The following is a 20,793-nucleotide window of genomic DNA, read 5'->3' as shown; positions in this document are numbered from 1 at the left end:
CTCTCCTCCATAGACATTGGAGTCCAGTGACAAGACATAGGCCAGGCTGACTGGCAATGGCCCCACTTGCAGTGGGAGACCTTGGCCTTTTTTTAAATTTTTTTATTTTTAGTGAGGCAATTGGGGTCACACAGCTAGTAAGTGTCAAGTGTCTGAGGCCAGATTTGAACTCAGGTACTCCTGAATCCAGGGCCGGTGCTCTATCCACTGCGTCACCTAGCTGCCCAACCTTGGCCTTTTTAAACTAAGGTCTTTCTCAGGTCTCAGTTCCTCTGAGACAACACCCACTCAGTAGTAAAATGTTAGGTAAGAACTGAGGCCAAAGATGATTTAGTTTGACTTCACGAAAGAATCAATCTAGGAGGAGAAGACCCTCAGAGTTTCTGGCCTGAACAGAAACAATTGCTATTTACTTACTCTGAGACATCAGAAACAAAACAATGAGCAAGTGAGGTTTGGGTTGGGACCTATTAGTGGCAAATCAGTGAGAGCCAGAGTAATTTGGGTTTAAAGGCATAGTCAATGAGTATAAAGTAATGAGGACTTTTTTTTTTTTGGTAGGAGGAAGATGTGTGAATAATGAGATGAGAGCTCTATCATAGCTACCTTTTTCTACTAATCCATTTTTCACAAGACTGTTTAAGTATTAATCTCTATAGAGATTATTCTGAAATCTAAATATCTAACCCCCATCTGTCTCCTGAATTCTAATCACGCATCAACTACCTGCTAAATATCTTTCTCTTCATAGATATGTCATGAGCATCTCAAACTCAACATTATCAAGACAGACTTCTCTCTACCCTAAGTAGCTAAATTTCCTGCATTTCCTTTAAGGATATCAACAACCAACTTTATAATTTCAGAGTAATTTTTGACTCTTCCCTAGCCCTCATTCCCAATATCTGCTCAGCTGCTGTCTTCACAAATCTACTTCTACAACTGGCCTTGTGTCCATTCCCTCCTTTCCATTCACAGATACTTCCCTTGTTCTAGGCCTCATCCTATTTCTCTTGGGCTATTACTGTAATCTTTTAGTTGTTGTTCTTATTTCCAGTCTCTCTCCTTTTCAGCTCATCCTCCACTCAACTACCAAAGCAACCTTCTTAAGTCACAGGCCTGACAATGTCATTACCCTGATTAAAAAAGCTTTAGTGACCCTCATTATTTCTAAGATTAAAATACAAAGAGAGGCCTTAGACTAGAGTAAAACCTCCACCATATGGCTCCCATTGACCTACAAATTGGCTAGGTAATCCTAGAGTTGACCTTCCTTCTCTCCCTTCTAATTGATCAATCCATCACTATGCCTAGCATTCTCTCCCTCCTCATATCTGCCTCTGGATCTTCCTTTAAGGTTTGATTCAGGTGCTACTTCTTCCAGGAAGCCTTTCCTCTTCCCTTCAGGGAAAGGTCATCTCTTCCTACTCAGTTACCCTTGTACTTAAATGTGTCCATGGTGAAATCCATTCCATCCTACAACATGTACTCCTTGAGGTCATGAACTATTTCTTGCTTGTCTTTGTATCATAGAAGCCACCATAGGGCCTAGCACATAACAGCACTTAAAAAAATGTTGGATTTAGTTGAATTATATTGTATTCCATTTCACAATAGAGTCAATAAGTATAGTCAGTAGTTCTAGCAGAAACTAAAATAAGGAATAACTCAGTGGTGGTCTTATCAACATATTATGACTATTTTTGTACAATTAAATTCCAAAACTTCTTCAATTATTTTTTTTTAAATAAAATTAGTCTACAATATCTCCTAATCAGCTTGGGCATATTTTACAATGATTTTCTTCATCATAATGATATGAAATTCTACAGAGCTTTTGCTGGATATATAAAATCAGAATTTTAAGCATTTGCTTGTACATATATTACAATTAGTTTTCAGCACCGTTGATAGAAAAATGAAATGTGCAGATGATTTTTAATTTGGAATGCTTATGAACAAGCTCTTTCATTTTCTACCCAAATTTTGAACATAAATTAGAAACTGACAATAATCAAGAAAAATGATATACTCTTCTCTGAAAAGATCTAGTCAAAGTGAGCACTGAGCTCAGTTGGAATGATGCATCATGGCTAAAAATGTACTTTTTTGTTAGAATCTCTGTAGATTATATCTGTACCTGACTCTGTTCAAAGATGGAAGCCTTAAACATTATCTATCCCATTCCCTTGATCTTATTGGTGAGGAAACTGAAACCTGATGAGATTATATGGTAAGCCAAAAGTTAGAGGTTGTGACAGACCATGCACCAGGCAGATCAGACTACTTGTTGGCACCTATACACATTCCCTGCTTTACTACCTTGAAACATTTACTCATGTTATTCCTTATGCCTAAAATTCTTCCCTGCCCCCAATCCACCAAAATTTTTAGCATCCATTAGTCCCCAACTGCTCTCTTCTCTATGATTGCTTTCCCTAATCCTACCTCACAAAGGTTTTGGGAAGAAAGCATATTGTAAACCATAAGGTGCCATATAAATATAAATTATTTTTATTATCATCATGTGCCTCACCAGAAACAATATTTTCTTCCTTAAGACCTCACATAGAATTTTGTCTATAGCTCCCTTAGGCTCTAAGAATGATTACATTTATGCCTATGTGATGCATACACATATTATATCTTGTACATGAAATTAGTAAGTCCCTTGAGGATAGGTGTGGTCTCCAATTTATCTTTCTTTTTACCATAGTGCCTAGCAGAGTATTTGGCAAACAATAGGCAATAAAGAATGTTTGATAAATTGAGGCGGTTGAACTAGTTTCAAATCAATTCAATTGAGCACATATTTATGAAAAATCTAGTATCCCTTCATTCATTTAAGAAGGACCTACTATCTGCCAGACATTTATGGGAAGTGCTGGAGATTACAAAGACAAAAAAATGAACAGTCAGCTCATTTTCTATTTCACATTTCATAATGATAATTACAAAACATATACAAGGAATGTTCAATGGAGAGTATGCTATTAACTGGGAGGGTGGGGGTAAGGAGGAGAGATCTGAATAGACTTCATGTAGGAAGTGGCACTTCAGCTAAGTCTAGAAGGGAATTATGTATTCTGTGAAGTACAGATGAGAAGATAACTGCATTCCATACTTAGGGAGTAGTCCATCTGAAGGCACAGAGATGAGGAAGGGAATATTCTGTACAGGGAACATAGGACAGTTTGGTGGGAAAGGGAGTCATTGGAAAGAAAGAGGGAAAATATCCAAGAAACAACCCTAGGTTAATCCACGCATTGGATATAGCTCATGATACAAAAAGACCAAGAAAAAGGAGTCAGAACAAGTAGGAAGAAAACCAGGAGAAAGCAGTATCTTGAAAACAAAGGAAAAGGAAAGTATGCGTTGAGGGTAAGGGGTAGAATGAATGGTCAATAGTGCTTCAGAAAGGTCAAGAAAGATAAGCACTGAGAAAAGACCACTTATTTGGGAATGAAGAGATCCTTGCTTAAGTTGGAGAGAGCACTTTCAGTTGAGCACGGATGTTAGGAGCCAGATTGCAAGGAGCTGACAGTGAAAAGAGAAGTGGAAGCAATAAACACACATTTTGTGTGTGATATTCTTTTGATTACATTTTTCTTTTCAATATTAATAAGGTCCAAGACTTTTTCCCATGTCTTTAGTGTATTCCCCTCCTTCTGTAATATGTATTGGTCCCTAGATATTTTCACAATTGTGTTGCCTTTTGCCCAATTCTCTTTTTTTAAAAAAAACATTTTTTATTTAGTTTTCAATTCCAATTTGATGAAGAGATGAGAGACACCTCATTGTTAAAAAGCCAATAAGATAACATCTACCATGTTGCTATTATTATTGTTATTATTATTATTATTATTATTATTATTGTTACTATTATTATTATTTTGGTGGGGGAATGAGGGTTAAGTGACTTGCCCAGAGTCACACAGCAAGTAAGTGTCAAACTTCAGAGGCCGGATTTGAACTCAGGTCCTCCTGAATTCAGGGCCATAGCTTTATCCACTGTGCCACCTAGCTGCCCCTCCCCTTTTTTGCAGAGCCTATTTTTGTTATCTTTATTGACATTTCTATAGCTTATCTATGAGCACATCCAGGGACATAATGTCCAGTTGTGGAAGTTCCACTATAATTGATGAATTACAGTTTGATGTAAAAATTCCAATGTTTTCTATTTTTCATCTATCAATAACCCTTCTCATTTTATCCACAAATATTCTTGGAATGTATTTGTTCTGTAGGTCATCTTGCTAAACTTTGTTTAAGCTTGTTTCACCATGCACTTCTTTTGTTTGCTTTATTAAATGATATTGCTAAGAATTGTCCATTTCCCATCTTTGTAAGATTTAACAAATGTTTGTACATTCTAACCATGGTTTTTATAGTTCTCTCTATCCATTTGCCAAGTAAGTCAAACGTTTGCTAAGTTAGGTTTTTGAAGCTCTTTTGGTCTAACTGTTGTGGGAATTAATTTATGTTGGCTAAATTTCTTTATAAAACTATTATACTCAGCATCAATGTCATTTCTATTGTTCAGCTTCTATTTTTTAATTTTCAATTTCTTGTTTGAATATTTCATGGTAAAGTTGTTTCAATTATACACACTATTTTCCCTCATTGTTATTCTTTTTTTTCTTAATTTTTACTAATTCTGGTCTTAGGACTGACACATTGTTGGTCGGCCTATATTCATATAAAACTGCCACATCAATAACAAGTCTTTGCCTGGCTGTTAAAATAAAACTTATTTTGTTTTATAAAGTTTTATTTGGCACTCATAATGTCCAGCACCTCACAATTCTTTTCTTGAATAAAGTGTTGATTCTATGGGGGTACCAGGCTTCTGAGTAACTGTGAGTCATTGGCCTCTCATTCCTTCTCCCCGAAGTATGCTTTATATATAAAGTATATAAGGTCTTAGATAAAAGATAATTTCAATAGGGAAGGAAAAGCAATAACTGAAGGGATTAGGTCCTTTCTAGCTCAAAATGCTAAAGTGTAATGACTTACTGCCTTGAAGTGAGGTGGAGTGAAGTGAAGTGAACTAAATCTGCTACTAGAATCATCATTTCAATGCCCATTCTACTCTAGCTACTCTGATGTCTGGTTCAGAGTATTATTTCTTAGAGAGTAGGTGCCACGTACTCATATTTATTTCTTTTAATTACAACACAGTAGGGGGGCACGTAGGTGGCATAGTGGATAAAGCACTTGCCATGGATTCAGGAGGACCTGAATTCAAAACTGGCCTCAGACGTTTGACACTTACTTGCTGTGTGACCTTGGGCAAGACACTTAACCCTCATTGCCCTGCCAAAATAATAATAATAATAATAATAATAATAATAGCAATACAGTAGATTCTACCTTATTAGCTTTTTAACAACAAGGTGTCTCTCATTTCTTCATCAAAATAGTCAAGATTCATTGCAAGATTTAACAATAGAAAAAGAAAACCTCTCTCCAGTGATCCTCTGATAATAAACATCAGGCACACTTCCTGTTATTGTATAGCCCTTGAAGTAAGAATTGTTTTTACATTTTTAATATAATAAAACATTTTTTAAATATAATGACTTTATTTACAAATATAAAAACCATTCTTAGCTCCCTGGCAAAAAGAAACTGCCAGCCCAATAATTTGCTGACCCTTGCAGAGATACTTTATAAAAAAGGGTACTTTATAAATATTTTATGATGGGACAGAGACTGGGTTTGTGAAGATTTTAATGTAGTTTTGTTTTCAAAGCATAAACCTACAGGCACGATCATGCTCTTTACATAGAGCTTTATGAGAGGACAATGTCAAAAATTATGGTGGCAAAGAACTGGAAACTAAGGGGGATCCCATCCATTGTGAAAAAAACAAAAAATGTTACATGAATATAATGGAATAGTATTATGTTGTTAGAAATGAAGAAAGGGATGGTTTCAGAGAAACTTGGGAAGATTTGTATGAACTGATGGAGAATGAAGTGAGCAGAAACAGAACAATTTATACTATGATATTAATATAAAAATGAACAATTCTGAAAGTCTTAAGAACCTTGATCAACACAATGACCAATCGATGATCCCAGAGGATCATTGACAATGAATGTTTCCCTCCTCCTGACAGAGAGATAACAGAATGAAATGCAGATTGTGAAATACATTCTTGGAAGTGACCAACATAGAAATTTCTTTTGCTTAACTATGCTTATATAATACAAGGATTTTGCATTTATTTATTCATTCATTCTCTTTTTGTCTTTTCTTTCTTTTTATCTTTATTTTCACTAGGTAAGGGGAGGTGGGAGGGACAAAAAAATAGGTGCCTGATAATTGAAACAAAAATTTATTTAAAGAAAGTAAAGTGGGGGGGCGGAGCCAAGATGGCGGAGAGGAAGCAGCAAGCTGCCTGAGCTCTCCTTCTGTTCCCTCAAAACGAACATTAAATCAAGCCTCTGGACGGATTCTGAAACTACAGAACCTGCAAAGAGACAGAGAGACACAGTCCTCCAACCAGAGATAATTTAGAAGACTTCAGGAAAAGGTCGGTCTGACTCGGGCAAAAGGGAGGCCCAGCGCAGGGCAGCAACCCAGCGCCGAGGGGGTCGGGGCAAGTCAGCAGGAGCTGCGGGCCACAGCCGAACAACTGAGGCTCCCGGAACCTGGTTCAAAAATCTGGTGGCCAAGAAGGACAGTGGAAAAACTTACCTGCATCGGCCGAGAGGGCCACGAACAGCGGGATCAGACGCTGGGGTCTGGCGCCTGGCTGGCCGAGCACAATCATACAGGAAGTGCAGGGCGGGGCATCTCCACACACCATAAAGGCCTCAGAGTAAAAGCCCGGTCACACAGGACCTATACACCTGCACAAGAAGCCCAAAACAGGGACCCTGGTGCCCCCAGAGCAGACCTCAACTTAAAGAATAAATAAATAAGCTGCAATAATGAGTAAGAAGCAAAAAAGAGCCCTCTCCATTGAGAGCTTCTGTATCAATAGGGAAGAAGCCAACACAAACTCAGATGAGGACAATAGCCTCAAATTGTCTACATCTGAAGCCTCACAAGGGAAGGTGAATTGGTCACAAGAACAAAAAGTCTTCCTGGAAGAGCTCAAAAAGGATTTTAAAAATCAATTGCAAGAGGTAGAAGAAAAAATGGGGAGAGAAATGAAAGCAAAACAAAAAAACTATGAAAAAAGAATCAGCAGCTTGGAAAAGGAAGCTGAAGAAAACAAAGCCTTAAAAAATTCATTTGGCCAAATGGAAAAAAAGCTGCATAATCTCACTGAAGAAAACAATACCTTAAAAAATTCACTTAGCCAAATGGAAAAAAAGGTACATAATCTCACTGAAGAAAACAATACCTTAAAAAATTCACTTAGCCAAATGGAAAAAAAGGTGCATAATCTCACTGAAGAAAACAATGCCTTAAAAATTAAAGTGGGACAGTTGGAAGAAAAGGAATCCATGAGACACCAAGAATCGGTCAAGCAGAATAAAAAAAATGAAAAAATAGAAGAAAATGTGAAATACCTCATTGGAAAGACAACTGATCTGGAAAACAGATCCAGGAGAGACAATTTGAGAATCATTGGACTGCCTGAAAGCCATGACCAGAAAAAGAATCTAGATACCATATTCCAGGAAATTATTAAGGAGAACTGCCCTGATATCATAGAATCAGAGGATAAAATCATCATTGAAAGAATCCATCGATCACCTCCTGAAAGAGACCCCAAAAGGAAAACTCCAAGGAATATTGTAACCAAATTCCAGAATTATCAGGTGAAGGAGAAAATACTCCAAGCAGCCAGAAAGAAGCAATTTAAATATCATGGAGCCACAGTCAGGATTGCTCAGGACCTGGCAGCTTCAACATTAAAGGACCGCAAGGCTTGGAATATGATATTCCGGAAGGCAAAGGAGATTGGATTGCAGCCGAGAATCTATTACCCAGCAAAAATGTGCATTTTCTTTCAGAGGAAAAGATGGACATTTAATGACATTGGGGACTTTCAATCTTTCCTGGTGAAAAGACCAGAACTGAATAGAAAATTTGATCTCAACATACAAGACTCAAGAGAAGTTTAAAAAGGTAAACAGAGGGGAAAAAAAAAAAGAAAGTAAAGTAAATTTTTATCTGTGTCTATTTCTTAGATTATCCCTGTTTCATGTAAACAGAATTCCAGCTCTTATATCCATAGAAGAGCTTATCACCCTATGTTTATAATGGATATAATGATAACATACACACATAGAGAGAGCATCAGGCCATTTGCATAAAGCTAGCAGGGTGAGTCCTTTTCCTACTACTACTATTCATCAGTATATGTAATGTTAATATGCTCTTGAAAGTTTGTAATATGAGTGATATATGTATATGTGTGTGTATATATATATATTACTCATTTGATTCTTATAATAATCCTGTGAGGGAGCTACCAGGATCATAGATTTAGTCCTAGAAAGGACCTTTGAGGACATTGAGTTTAACACCATTATTTTGCATAAGAAGAAACCAAGGCACAGAGAGATTAAGTGATTTGCCCAAGGTCACACAAATAGGGATAGAAATGGCTTTTGAACCCAGATCTTCTGCCTCCAAATTAGATGCTCTTTTCACTGTACCATTTATTTTCATTCACATTTAAGGAAACTGAGGCTCAGTAATTTGTTTGTGGTCATGCAGGAATTAAGTGTCAATGTATCATAAGTCTTGGGGAAATTCCAAGTCCTAGCTCAGCACTCTTTCCACTTAGGGCCCAAACACTAAGAAATGTTTTCAGGTTGGGCAGACCATTGCTGCTACTTCTCTACCTCTAAGGAAGGGGGTCCTTGATCTTTTGTGTTTGTTTCAAGGACCCTATTAGCAGTCTGGTAAAGCCTATGGGTCGCAGCTAGGTAGTGCACTTTGTATAGAACCTGGAGTCAGGAAAATATTAGTTCAAATATGACCTCAGTTATTTACCAGCTGTGTGACTCTAGGCAAGTCACTTAACTCTGTCTTGATTTATTCATCTGTAAAATGAGCTGGAGAAGGAAATGGCAAACCACTTCAGTATCTTTGCTAAGATGGGGTCATGAAGAGTTGGACATGACTGAAAATTACTAAAACAACACAATAATGAAATCTTTGGGCCCCTTCTCAGAATTATGTTTTAAAATACATAAAATAAAATGCATGAGATTACAAAGGTAACCAACGATTTTGAAATATAGCTATGAAAACATTTTTAAAAAGAAAAAAAAAGAAATCCATGGGTCCCAAGTGCTCTAAAGGGATAAAATTGTGTCCACCCTGTAGGCCAAGAAAAAAGCCACTTGATTTCCTTCTACATTGTTATAGACTAGTGATATAACAGAAAATAAGGTCAACCCCAAAGAAGGAACTACCAGGGCCCTCATCACACTAAGCATTCTCTCATCTGTGAAACAGAGAACATTAAGATGCCCTACTATGGTTAATTCTCTGCATCATTTTAAAAGCAAAGTAGCAAGAATGCATTATTATGGGACAGCTAGATGGCATAGTGGTAAAGCACCAGCCCTGGATTCAGGAGTACCTGAGTTCAAATCTGACCTCAGACATTTGACGCTTATCAGCTGTGGGACCCTGGACAAGTCACTTAACCCTCATTGCCCTGCAAAAAAAGCAAAAACAAAAACAAAACAAAAATAAGAATGCGTTATTAGCTGCATGCAACTATGTAATTTAAATTTCTAAATGTAGGTTCTAATCTGCCCCCCAGTTTTGGAGGAAACTGACTAAAATCACTGGTAAACGAGTTTAGGTTTTTAAGGGTTTATTGAAAGATAGTAAAAGAAAGAGAAAAATTGAAAACAGAATTCCTACAACCTGGCAATCCTATCTTTCCTCAACTCCTCTGTGAAGTCCTCTGCCACCACACTGATGTCTCACAGTCAAAAAGAGCAAGCTCCCTGCACAGGTTCAGCTTCCTCCTTCCTGTCCCCTCCCAGAAACGGGAGGCTCTTCAAGCTGATTGGTTGACTAGGCCGGAAGGTGGTCAAAGTTCAAAATTGTTAGCTTCTGAGAACCATGCTTTTTAAAGTATTCTTAAGTACTACCAGCCAGATGTGCTTACAATCTAGTTAACTAGGAGTCAATAATACAGTCATCTGCCTTATCCAATTCAATCAGTTTACATCTCCAGGTGGGTCACTGAGTATCTACTAAATCCATTATCTTAACACATAACCCTAAGTATAAGAGAATTATTCTGCCAAGCAGAGTAGCACACGATAGGTCTTTGATAATCACCAACTGATTTAAACCTCTTCCTTTTACCTCTCCCTTCCCCTCCATCCTCCCTAAAAAGAAAAAAAAAGTTTGGGGAAATTTCTGAGTCCCCCCCCCCCAGAAAAAAAACATTGGGCCCATGGCCTCTGTTCTAGAAACAAATGATTGAAGACTACTATAAAGCTATGAAGTTTATATCAACTGAATGCACTCAAGATTTAACTTATTTCTTAATGCTGGCAGGCTTTCAATATCTTTTTTTTTAATGATCTACTTTTCACTTTACTCAAGTGAAAAGATGAGTAGGGTCAGCGAGGGGAGTGTCAGCAGCTGCCAGACTTACATACCATTTTCCTCATTGGAATTAATATCCCTCACTCTTGAAAAGAAGGCATATTGACAGCAAGCAACCCACAACCCATCAGGTAAGCCTTGAGTATCTACGGCTAATTATGACCAATTCATTCTAGACTCCTGAGCTAAGGCAATAAAAATGAAACCTAAGAAGATAGGAATCATCCCCACTGGTTCATAACTGTATCCTGACAGTCCAATGACTCTGTTACCAATAGCAGCTTCCAAGCATGGTCAAGTGGGATGCTGTGGCTGCTCTTGTTGCCAATTTTAGAAGCTAGGAATATCCTAGCCTCTCTTTGTGACCATTTATATCTATTTCTTTCAAAATGTGGGGTAATTTTCCATTGTATCACACCAACAATAATTCTTAAGATGATGTCTACAGAAAAAGACACTTCAGTAAAAATCCACAAAGAGCCAAAGGTCACAGAATCTCAGAAATGAAAGGATCATGGGAATCATGGGAAATGACTTTATGGATCATTTTGTCTAACCCCTTCATGTTAGATGAAGAAACTTCAAATCTCTGGTCCTTACATGAAAAAGAATCTCTTCAGGGGAAGCTAGGTGACTCAGTGGATAAAGCACTGGCCCTGGATTCAGGACGACCTGAGTTCAAATCTGACCTTACTAGCTGTGTGTGACGCTGGGCAAGTCACTTAACCTTCATTTCCCCACCAAAAAAAAAAAGAAAGAAGAAAAGGAAAGAAAGAAAGAAAGAGAGAGAGAGAGAGAGAGAGAGAGAGAGAGAGAGAGAGAGAAAGAAAGGAAGGAAGAAAGGAAGAAAGAAAGAAAGAAAGAAAGAAAGAAAGAAAGAAAGAAAGAAAGAAAGAAAGAAAGAAAGAAAGAAAGAAAGAAAGAAAGAAAGAAAGAAAGAAAGAAAGAAAGAAAGAAAGAAAGAAAGAAAGAAAGAAAGAAAGAAAGAAAGAAAGAAAGAAAGAAAGAAAGAAAGGAAGAAAGAAAGGAAGAAAGAAAAATAATCTCTTCTACAACTTTTAATTCAATTCACTTACTAACTTCCTGCTACTCTATGTAAGTAGTCATCTCAACTTAACTTTAAGGTCTCTAGGAAAAAGGAACTCACTACCTCCAGAGGCTACCATGAGATAACCTCATAAGCCCTTTGAACTAATCTTAGTTCAATTTGGAATAATGTATCAATACAAACCTGTGTCTCAATAAATTTTAAATCCATTGTTCTTTCCTGTAAGCTAGGTGAGCAGGATGCTTGTTAAGGTTTGTCAATCCATTATCAAACAGGTTATACCATTTGTAGCTTCCTGAGTGGCTCTTCCACATTAACTTGGATAGCTTTCCAGTTTGCCCTCAAATCTTCTGCGGACATATTGTATTACACCAATAAAATTTAATATTCTTGAGAGCAAGGATTGTTTTAATTTTGTCCTGACTGACAATTTCTGGTGCATAGAGGGAGCTTAAATGTTTGAGATATGAATTGAACCAATAATGAGATATTTGTGGAAATAAAGACTCCTTCTGTTTTCTGTGTTGCAAATATAAGTATCCCTCCATAATGATTTCCACATTTGAAATTCTTCCCCAACTGTGGATTTCTCATGTACTGTCAGAGACATGTAGCATACTAAATGATTCAGAGGCAACTTTTACCAGGTGTTTATAATGAGCGTCTCCTTCTTCTCCAGAAGAAGCTTCCTTTATTTTTTCCCCTTCTAAATTTTTGCCCTTACTGGTTCTATATCTCCCAGCCCCTCCTTGTTTCAGTGTTCATGTCAACTGCATTCTTTTCTATCATTTGCAAGAGTCTGAGGTCACAAAGTTCTGGTGAACCTACAACTAATAATCTGTAAACTGGCTTTCAGGCTGCAGCAAAGAATAAAATGTAGAGTGATGTAGGGTGGAATGTGACTGATGGAAGTCTGGCTAGGAACCAGAAGGCCTTAAAAAAAAAAAAAAAAAAAAAGCTTGTGATGACTTGTAGGAGATCTCCCTGTCTGTACACACTGTTTGCTAAAGCACTTGCTCATAGGGAATAAGCAATGCCCAAGGCCATTAACTTGAATCAGATGAGAGCTGGCAACTTGTTGAAAGCTGGGAACCCCCGGAAGAGTCTTGGTTGGGAAATCCAGGAATTCACCCTGAGGCAAGACTCATCCTTTTTCCATATCACTGATGAAGATTAACTGGGCCATCTCCCATGGGGAGATCAGGTACAAAGGGATGCTGGGAGCAACTTGCCAACTTGGGTGCTAAAGTCATTTGGTTGGCATTACATGGTCAATGTCTACAGGTCTTCTTAGGGGCATGATGAGTGGAAAAGAGATTCCTTTTTTTTCTTCTTCAACATCTCTGGTGTCCTAGGCTAAAATAAAATGTTTCTTATATATAACTATATATCTCTATATATCTATAGATATAGATATATAATGTGTGTGTTGTTGTTGTTATTGTTTGTTTGTTTGTTATATTTTTATTCCCGAGCTGGCTGCATCCCAACCCCACACTAGAGAAGGCCAACACAGATACTTACATGCATGTGTGAGAGGCAAACCATACAATACGTATTTCCATATATCAGCTCTTTCTCTAGAGATGGATAGCATCTTCCATCATAGGCCCTTTGTAGTTGATTTGAATATTCTATTACTCAGAATAGCTTAGGCATTCACAGTTATTCTCCAAACAATAGTGCTATTGCTGTATATAATATTATCTTGGTTCTGCTCATTTCATTTTTAATTGTTTTAAGTCTTTCTACGTTTTCCTAAAAACAACCTGCTCAACATTTCTTACAACACAGTAGTATTGCATCACAATCATAGACCACAACTTATTCAGCTATTCCCCAATTGACAGGCATCCCCCTCAATTTCAAAATCAAGAAAGTTCTTTGCCACCAAAGGGAGAGCTGCTATAAATATTTTAGAACATACAGGTTCTTTTCCTTTTTCCTGATCACCTTGGAAAACAGACCTAATAGTGGTATTGCTGGATCAAAGGGTATATAGTTTTATTTGTATATAACTCCACATTGCTCTCCAAATTTGAGGGAACAGTTCACAGTTCTGCCAACAGTGTATCAGTGTCCCAATTTTTCCACATCTCCTCCTACATTTGTCATTTCCCTTTTCTACCATTTTAGCCAATCTGACAAATGTGAGGTTGTATGTCAAGGTTCTTTTAGTTTGCCTTCCTCTAGTCAATAATAATTTAGAGCATTTTTTCCCATATAACTATATGTAGCTTTGATTTCTTCTTCCAAAAAGTGCCTGTTCCTATCTTTTGACCAATTATCATTTGGGGAATGACTCACATTCTTATAAATGAGAAAGTTCTTTATATATTTGAAATATGAGGCCTTTATCTGAGTAATTGTCCATAAAAAAATTTCCCCCAATTTTCTATTTTCCTCCTAATCTCGGCTATGTTGGTTTTATTTTGTAATCAAAATTATTCATTTTACCTCCCACAATGTTCTCTATCTTCTGTTTATTTATAAATTCTTTTCCCACCCATCAATATGATATGTAATATGTTCCATGTTCTTCTAATCTACATAAGATATATTCCTTTATATCTAGGTGATTTATCCATTTTGATTTCATCTTGGTAAATAGTGTAAGATTATACCTAGTGGGGCAGCTAGGTGGCGCAGTGGATAGAGCACTGGCCTTGGATTCAGGAGGACTTGGGTTCAAATCTGACCTTAGACCCTTGACACTTACTAGCTGTGTGACCCTGGGCAACTCACTTAACCCCAATTGCCTCACCAAAAAAAAAAGATTATACCTAGTTTCTGCTAGACTGCTTTCTAGTTTTCCCAACAATTTTTAACAAATAATGAGTTCTTATTCCAAAAATTAAATCTTTACATTTATCAAACAATACCATAATACTATAATAATTTATTATTATGTATTGTATACCTACTCTATTCCATTAATCTGCCATTCTATTTCTTAGCCAGTATCAGATAGTTTTTGTTTTTTTTGGTTTTTTTGGTGAGGCAGTTGGGGTTAAGTGACTTGCCCAGGGTCACACAGCTAGTAAGTGTCAAGTGTCTGAGGCTGGATTAGAACTCAGGTCCTCCTGAATCCAGGGCCAGTGCTTTATCCACTGTGCCACCTAGCTGCCCCCAGATAGTTTTAATAATTACTGCTTTATAAAATTGCTTAAGATCTGGTATTGCTAGACTTCCTTACTTTATGTTTTTTTCTTTAATTCCTTGATATTTTAGACCCCTTCCTTCTACCAAATGAATACTGTTATTACTTTCACTAGTTCAATAAAATAATTTATTGGTATGGAACTGAATAAGTAAATTAGTTTGGGTAGAATTGTCATTTTATTATATTGACTCAGCTTACTCATGAACAATTAATATTTCTCCAAGTATTTTAATCTTACCTTATTTGTATAAAAAGTGTTTTTTAATTATGCTCATATAGTTCCTGACTTTGTCTAGGCAGGTATACTCCCAGGTGTTTTATATTATCCAGGGTTATTGTAAATGAATTATCTCTTACTCTTTCTTCTTGCAAAGCTTTGTTGGTGATATATAAAAATGCTGATGATTTATGTGGTATTATTTTTTATCCTGATACTTTGTTCTAGTATTTTTCAAGTATGCCATCATATCATCTGCAAAGAGATCCTTTTAATTCCTCATTGACCATTCTTATTCTTTCAATTTCTTTTTCTCATTGCTATTGTCAACATTTCCAGTACAATATTGAATAAGAATTGGTAATAACGGGCATCCTTGCTCCACTAGTGATCTTATTGGGAAGGTTTCTAGCTTATCCCCATTATAGATAATGCTTGCTAATGGTTTTAACTAGATGCTTCTTATCATTTCAAGGAAAAATCCATTTATACCTATGCTTGTGAGTGGCTTTTTAAAAACAGGAATCAGTATTTTCCTGCATGTATTAATACAGTCATATGGTTTTTGTTGCTTTTGTTGTTGACAAAATCAATTATGTAAATAATTTTCCTTATATTGAATCAACCTTGCATTCTTGGAATAGATCTCATTTGGTCACAATGTATAATCTTTGCAACTTACTATTATAGTTTCTTAACTAGTATTTTATTTAGAACTTTTGCATCAATATTCATTAGTGAAATTGGTCTATAATTTTCTTTCTCTGTTTTTACTCTTCTTGGTTTAGGTATCAGCATATTTGTTTCATAAAAGGAGTTGATAGGACCCCTTCCATGCCTATTATTCCAAATAATTTTTTTTAATATTGAAATTAGTTGATCTTTAAGTGATTGGTAAAATTTAATTATAAATCCATCTTGTCCTCATGTTTTGTTTTGGTTTTTTCCATAGGAAGCTCATTTATGGCCTGTTCAATTTATTTTTCTAAAACAGATTTATTTAGATGTCCTATTTCCTCTTCTGTTAATCTGGGCAGTTTATATTTTTATAAGTATTCTTCCATTTCACATAAATTGTTAAATTTATTGGCATATAATTGGGCAAAAAAACTCCATATAATTGCTTTAATTTCATCTTTATTAGTGGTATATTCACTTTTTATTCTTGATACTGGTGATTTGATTTCTGTCTCTCCTTGAAAATTATATTAACAAATGGTTTGTCTATTTTATTGATTTTTTTTTCACAAAACCAACTCCTAGTTTTATTTATTAATTCAACAGTTTCTTATTTTCAGTTTTATTAATCTCACCTTTAATTTTCAGGGTTTCCAATTTGGTGTTTATTTGGAGATTCTTAATTTGTTCTTTTTCCAATTTTTTAATTGCATGTCCAATTAATTAATCTACTCTTTCTTTATTTTATTTAAGTAAACATTGAGAAATATAAATTTAACTCTGATTATTGCTTTTGCTGTATCCCATAAGCTTTGATATGCTATCTCATTAATATTATTCTCTTTAATAAAATCATTTACTGTTTCTATGACTTGTTCTTTGACCCAGTCATTCTTTAAGATTAGGTTATTTAGTTTCTAATTAAATTTTAATCTGTTTCCATGGTCCTTTATTAAATGTAATTTTATTGCATTATGATCTGAAAAAGATGCTTTTACTATTTTTGCTTTTCTGCATTTGACTATAGTTTTATGCACTATTATGTTTTCAGTTATTTTAAAGGTTCAATGTAGAGCTCAGAAAAACATGTATTATTATCTATTTCCATTCAGTTCTCACCAGATCTTTATCATATCTAGATTATCTAAGATTCTATTCATCTCCTTGATTTATTTCCTTTTTTTGTTAGATTTATCTAGCTCTAAGGGGGGAAGGTTGAAGTGCCCTACTATTGTAGTTTTCCTATCTATTTTCACCTGTGAATCATTTACCTTTTCCTTTATAAATTTGGATACTATAGCAATTGGTTCATATGTTTAGTAATGATATTACTTCATTATATATCATATCTCTTAACATAATGTAGTTTCCCTGCTTATGTCTTTTAATTAAATTTATTTTAGTTTTAACTTTGTGTGAAGATCATGATTGTTATACCTCTTTTTTTTACATCAGTTGAAGCATAATACATTTTACTCCAGCCCTTTATTTTTCCACTATTTTTTTTTCTCTCATTCCTTGTAAACAATATATTCTTGGGTTCTGCATTTTGATCCATTCTGCTACCCATTTCTGTTTTATGGGTGAATTCATCCCATTCACATTCACAGTTATAGTTACTAGTTGTATATTTCCCTCCATCTTATTTTCCTCCATTGTTTATCCTTCTCTCTCTCTCTCTCTCTCTCTCTCTCTCTATATATATATATATATATATATATATGTGTGTGTGTGTGTGTGTGTGTACATATGTATGTATATATACATATTTTTTTCTCTATCCTTCCTCAAAAGTTCAATTTACTTCTGACCACTGCCTTCTTAAGCCACCTACTCTTCTAAGAATTCCTCTTTAAATGAAGAAGACTTTTATACCCACATAGATGTATATGCTATTCCCTCTTTAACCCAGTTGTGATGAGAATGAAGTTCCCATGCTACCTATTTTCCACTCTTATCTTCCCCTCCATTCTAACAGTATAGTTGCTCCATTCATGCCTCTTTTGTATAAGATAATTTGCTCCATTTTACCTCTCCCTGCACAATTTTATTTTTTAGGATCATCCCATCATAATCAACTCAATCCCTAGCTCTCTACCTACTTATATTCTTTCAAATATCCTTTAATTATAACATGCTTACGAGTTACAAACATAATTTCCCATATAAGAAGTAAACAGTTTAACCTTATTAAATCCCTTAGGATTAGTCTTTCACATTTGCCTTCTTATGTTTCTCCTAATTCCTCTTTTTCATGTGATATTTTCTGTTCATTTCTGGTCTTTTCCTCAAGAATGCCTGAAAGTCCTTTAATTAATTAAATATATGCACACACACATATACAATATAATATAAAAGATATGATATGATATGATATGATATGATATGATATGATATGATATGATATGATATGATATGATATGATATGATATGATATGATATGATATGATATGATATGATATATATACATGTGTATATATGTGTGTATGTATGTATGTATGTATGTATGTATGTATGTATGTATGTATGTATGTCTATATTTCCCTTGCAGAATTATGCTCAGCTTTGCTGGGTAGGTTATTTTTTTTTTTTGTAAACCCAGTTCCTTTGCTCTTTGGAATATCATATTCCATGCCCATCAGTCTTTTAAGTAGAAGCTACTAAATCTTGTGTTATCCTGACTATAGTTCCTCAGTATTTAAAATCTTTCTTTCTAATGGCTTGTAATATTTTCTCCTTCACCTGGGAGCTCTGAAATAGCTATAATGTTGTTGTGAGTTTTTATTTGGGGATCTCTTTCAGGCAGTGAATGGTGAAGTTTTGCAATTTCTATTTTATTCTCTGGTTCTAAAACTTCAGGGAAATTCCCCTTAATAATTCTTTCAAGTATAGTGTCTAGACTCTTTTTTGATTATGACTTTCAGGTAGTCCCATAATTCTTATATTATCTCTCCACAATCTGTTTTCCAGGTCAGGTGGTTTTCTAATGAGATATTTCACATTCTCTTTTATTATTTTCATTCTTTTGATTTTGTTTTATTATTTCTTGATGTCTTAAAAAGTCTTTAGCTTCCCCTTGCCAAATTCTGATTTTTTTTTTAAAGACTTATTTTCTTTGGTAAGTTTTTAAATCTATCTTTCTAATTAGTTGATTTTCTCTTAATAATTTTCTTGATTTTCTTGCATTACTCATTTCTTTTCCTAATTTTTCTTCAACCTCTCTTATTTGATTTTTAAAGTCCTTTTTAAGCTTTTCTAAGAACTCCTTTCAGGCTTGTGACTATTTTGCATTTTTCTTTGAAATTTTTCAGGTAGCTATTTAGGCTTCATTATCTTCTTAGATGTTTGAACCCTATCTTCTTTATCACCACAGTAATCATGGTCAGATTCTTTCTTTGTTGTTTACCTCTTTTTTTTTTAATGGCCTATTTCTTGGCTGTTAACTTTAGGTAAAGGTTGGGCTCTGCTGCTGGGGTGTGGGGAATAATATCTCAGTCTTTAGGGCTTTTGTGCTATAGTTTTCTGAGTTCTATGTTGGTGGGGATGGGGGAGTCTTTGCCTCTTTGGTTCTTCCAGTGTTCTATGATCTAAGGCCAGGTGTGGCCACTGATCCTCTGGTTCACACCTTGTTCTATGAATAACCTCAGGTATTCTTCTCTGCCCCAAGCTAGGGCCCTCAGCACCATTGCCACCACAAATACCCTCACTCAATGTTGGCCCACAGCTTGGCCCTCTGCCCCAGAACCAAAATCAGGATCTCTGCTCTCCTGAGAGTGACCACAACCAGCAGGGTTCCCGCCCTTCTGTGAAGGATTGCCCTCACCAGTGTGTGCTTGCCTCTCCTCACAGCCATAGCCTGGGAGTACATCTAATCCACACACCTGGGCCCTGAGACCTCCACAATCTTCCCTTTATCTGCCACCACAAACAGTCTCTAGAGAAAAAGTTCCAGAAGCCTCTGTTTTCCCCCCAGTTTGCTGTTGTTAATCACGAGGTATCTTCCTGAGGTTTTTGCACTTCAATCAGGCCAGACCACCACCCAGGTAGGTCAGATCTTTCCTAATGTCCTCCCAAATTGTCTCAGCCTGGACCATTACTTTAACCCGACTTTTTATTATTTTTGCTGCTCTAAAATTCACTTTAAGTTATTTGGGGATGAATTTCCTTCCCAAAGCTAAGCAATTTCCAGCCTTATTCTGCCATCTTTCCACAATTCCTCCAACCTACTTGACTTTTCTAAAGGTGCCTGTGTAAGTGCTCCTTTTCATAGTAGACTGCTTAGGGACCCCTGACCCAGACAAGATGGTTGATGTTGTTTATTTATCTGTTTGTTGTACAAACAAATGACCAAAGGGTATTTTCCATTATTGATAAGCCATTGTATATGGGCAGTGGCATTAGGGAGATCCTCTTGAATTATTCTGCAATGGATACCAGAGATTTGTTGTTTTTATACTGCTAATATATATATATACATATATATACATATATATATATATGTATGTATGTATATATATGTATATATGTATGTATGTATGTATATGTGTATATATATGTATATATATACACACACATACACACACACATATACATATATATGACTGGGGTTGCACAAATTCTTGCCTTGTATCTTTTGTTTAATAAATGTCTTGTTGAACTGCAATGTGCTGCAGTGATTTCTTTGAATCAAACTTCAATACCTCAGGATAGAGACTTGTTGCTCCAACATAGCTGTTTACAGAAAATGACCTACCACACTCAGTCAGCCAACAAAGATAACAACAGGAACTGGAATTTACTAGTCATAATTGATCACAAAGGGAGTTTTTCTGGGATTCAATTAGTTAATTAATTAATTGAAAGGCATTTATCAAGCAATATGTACAAAGCACTCTGCTTAGCATTGGAGGCACAAAGGAAAAAGGAAGTGCTTTCTCTGAAGGAGAACTGAAAGGGTATTTCAGCTACAATTCATATGGAAGGATCCAAGGCACTTAATATGCTAATGAATCTTCTTTAATGTCACTTCCATTGATAAAACCATGTAAATTTCTGATGTTGAGTCTTTTGAGTGCCAAGGAATTTAGTGTCTAAAACTTTGTCTTCCAGGCAGCTGAAGCTGCAGAAGAGGTAAGGAGA

The sequence above is a fragment of the Dromiciops gliroides genome, chromosome 6 (assembly GCF_019393635.1).
Source record: "Dromiciops gliroides isolate mDroGli1 chromosome 6, mDroGli1.pri, whole genome shotgun sequence".
Classification (NCBI taxonomy): domain Eukaryota; kingdom Metazoa; phylum Chordata; class Mammalia; order Microbiotheria; family Microbiotheriidae; genus Dromiciops; species Dromiciops gliroides.
The sequence above is the reverse complement of the archived record's forward strand: the minus strand, read 5'-3'. Positions refer to the sequence as shown.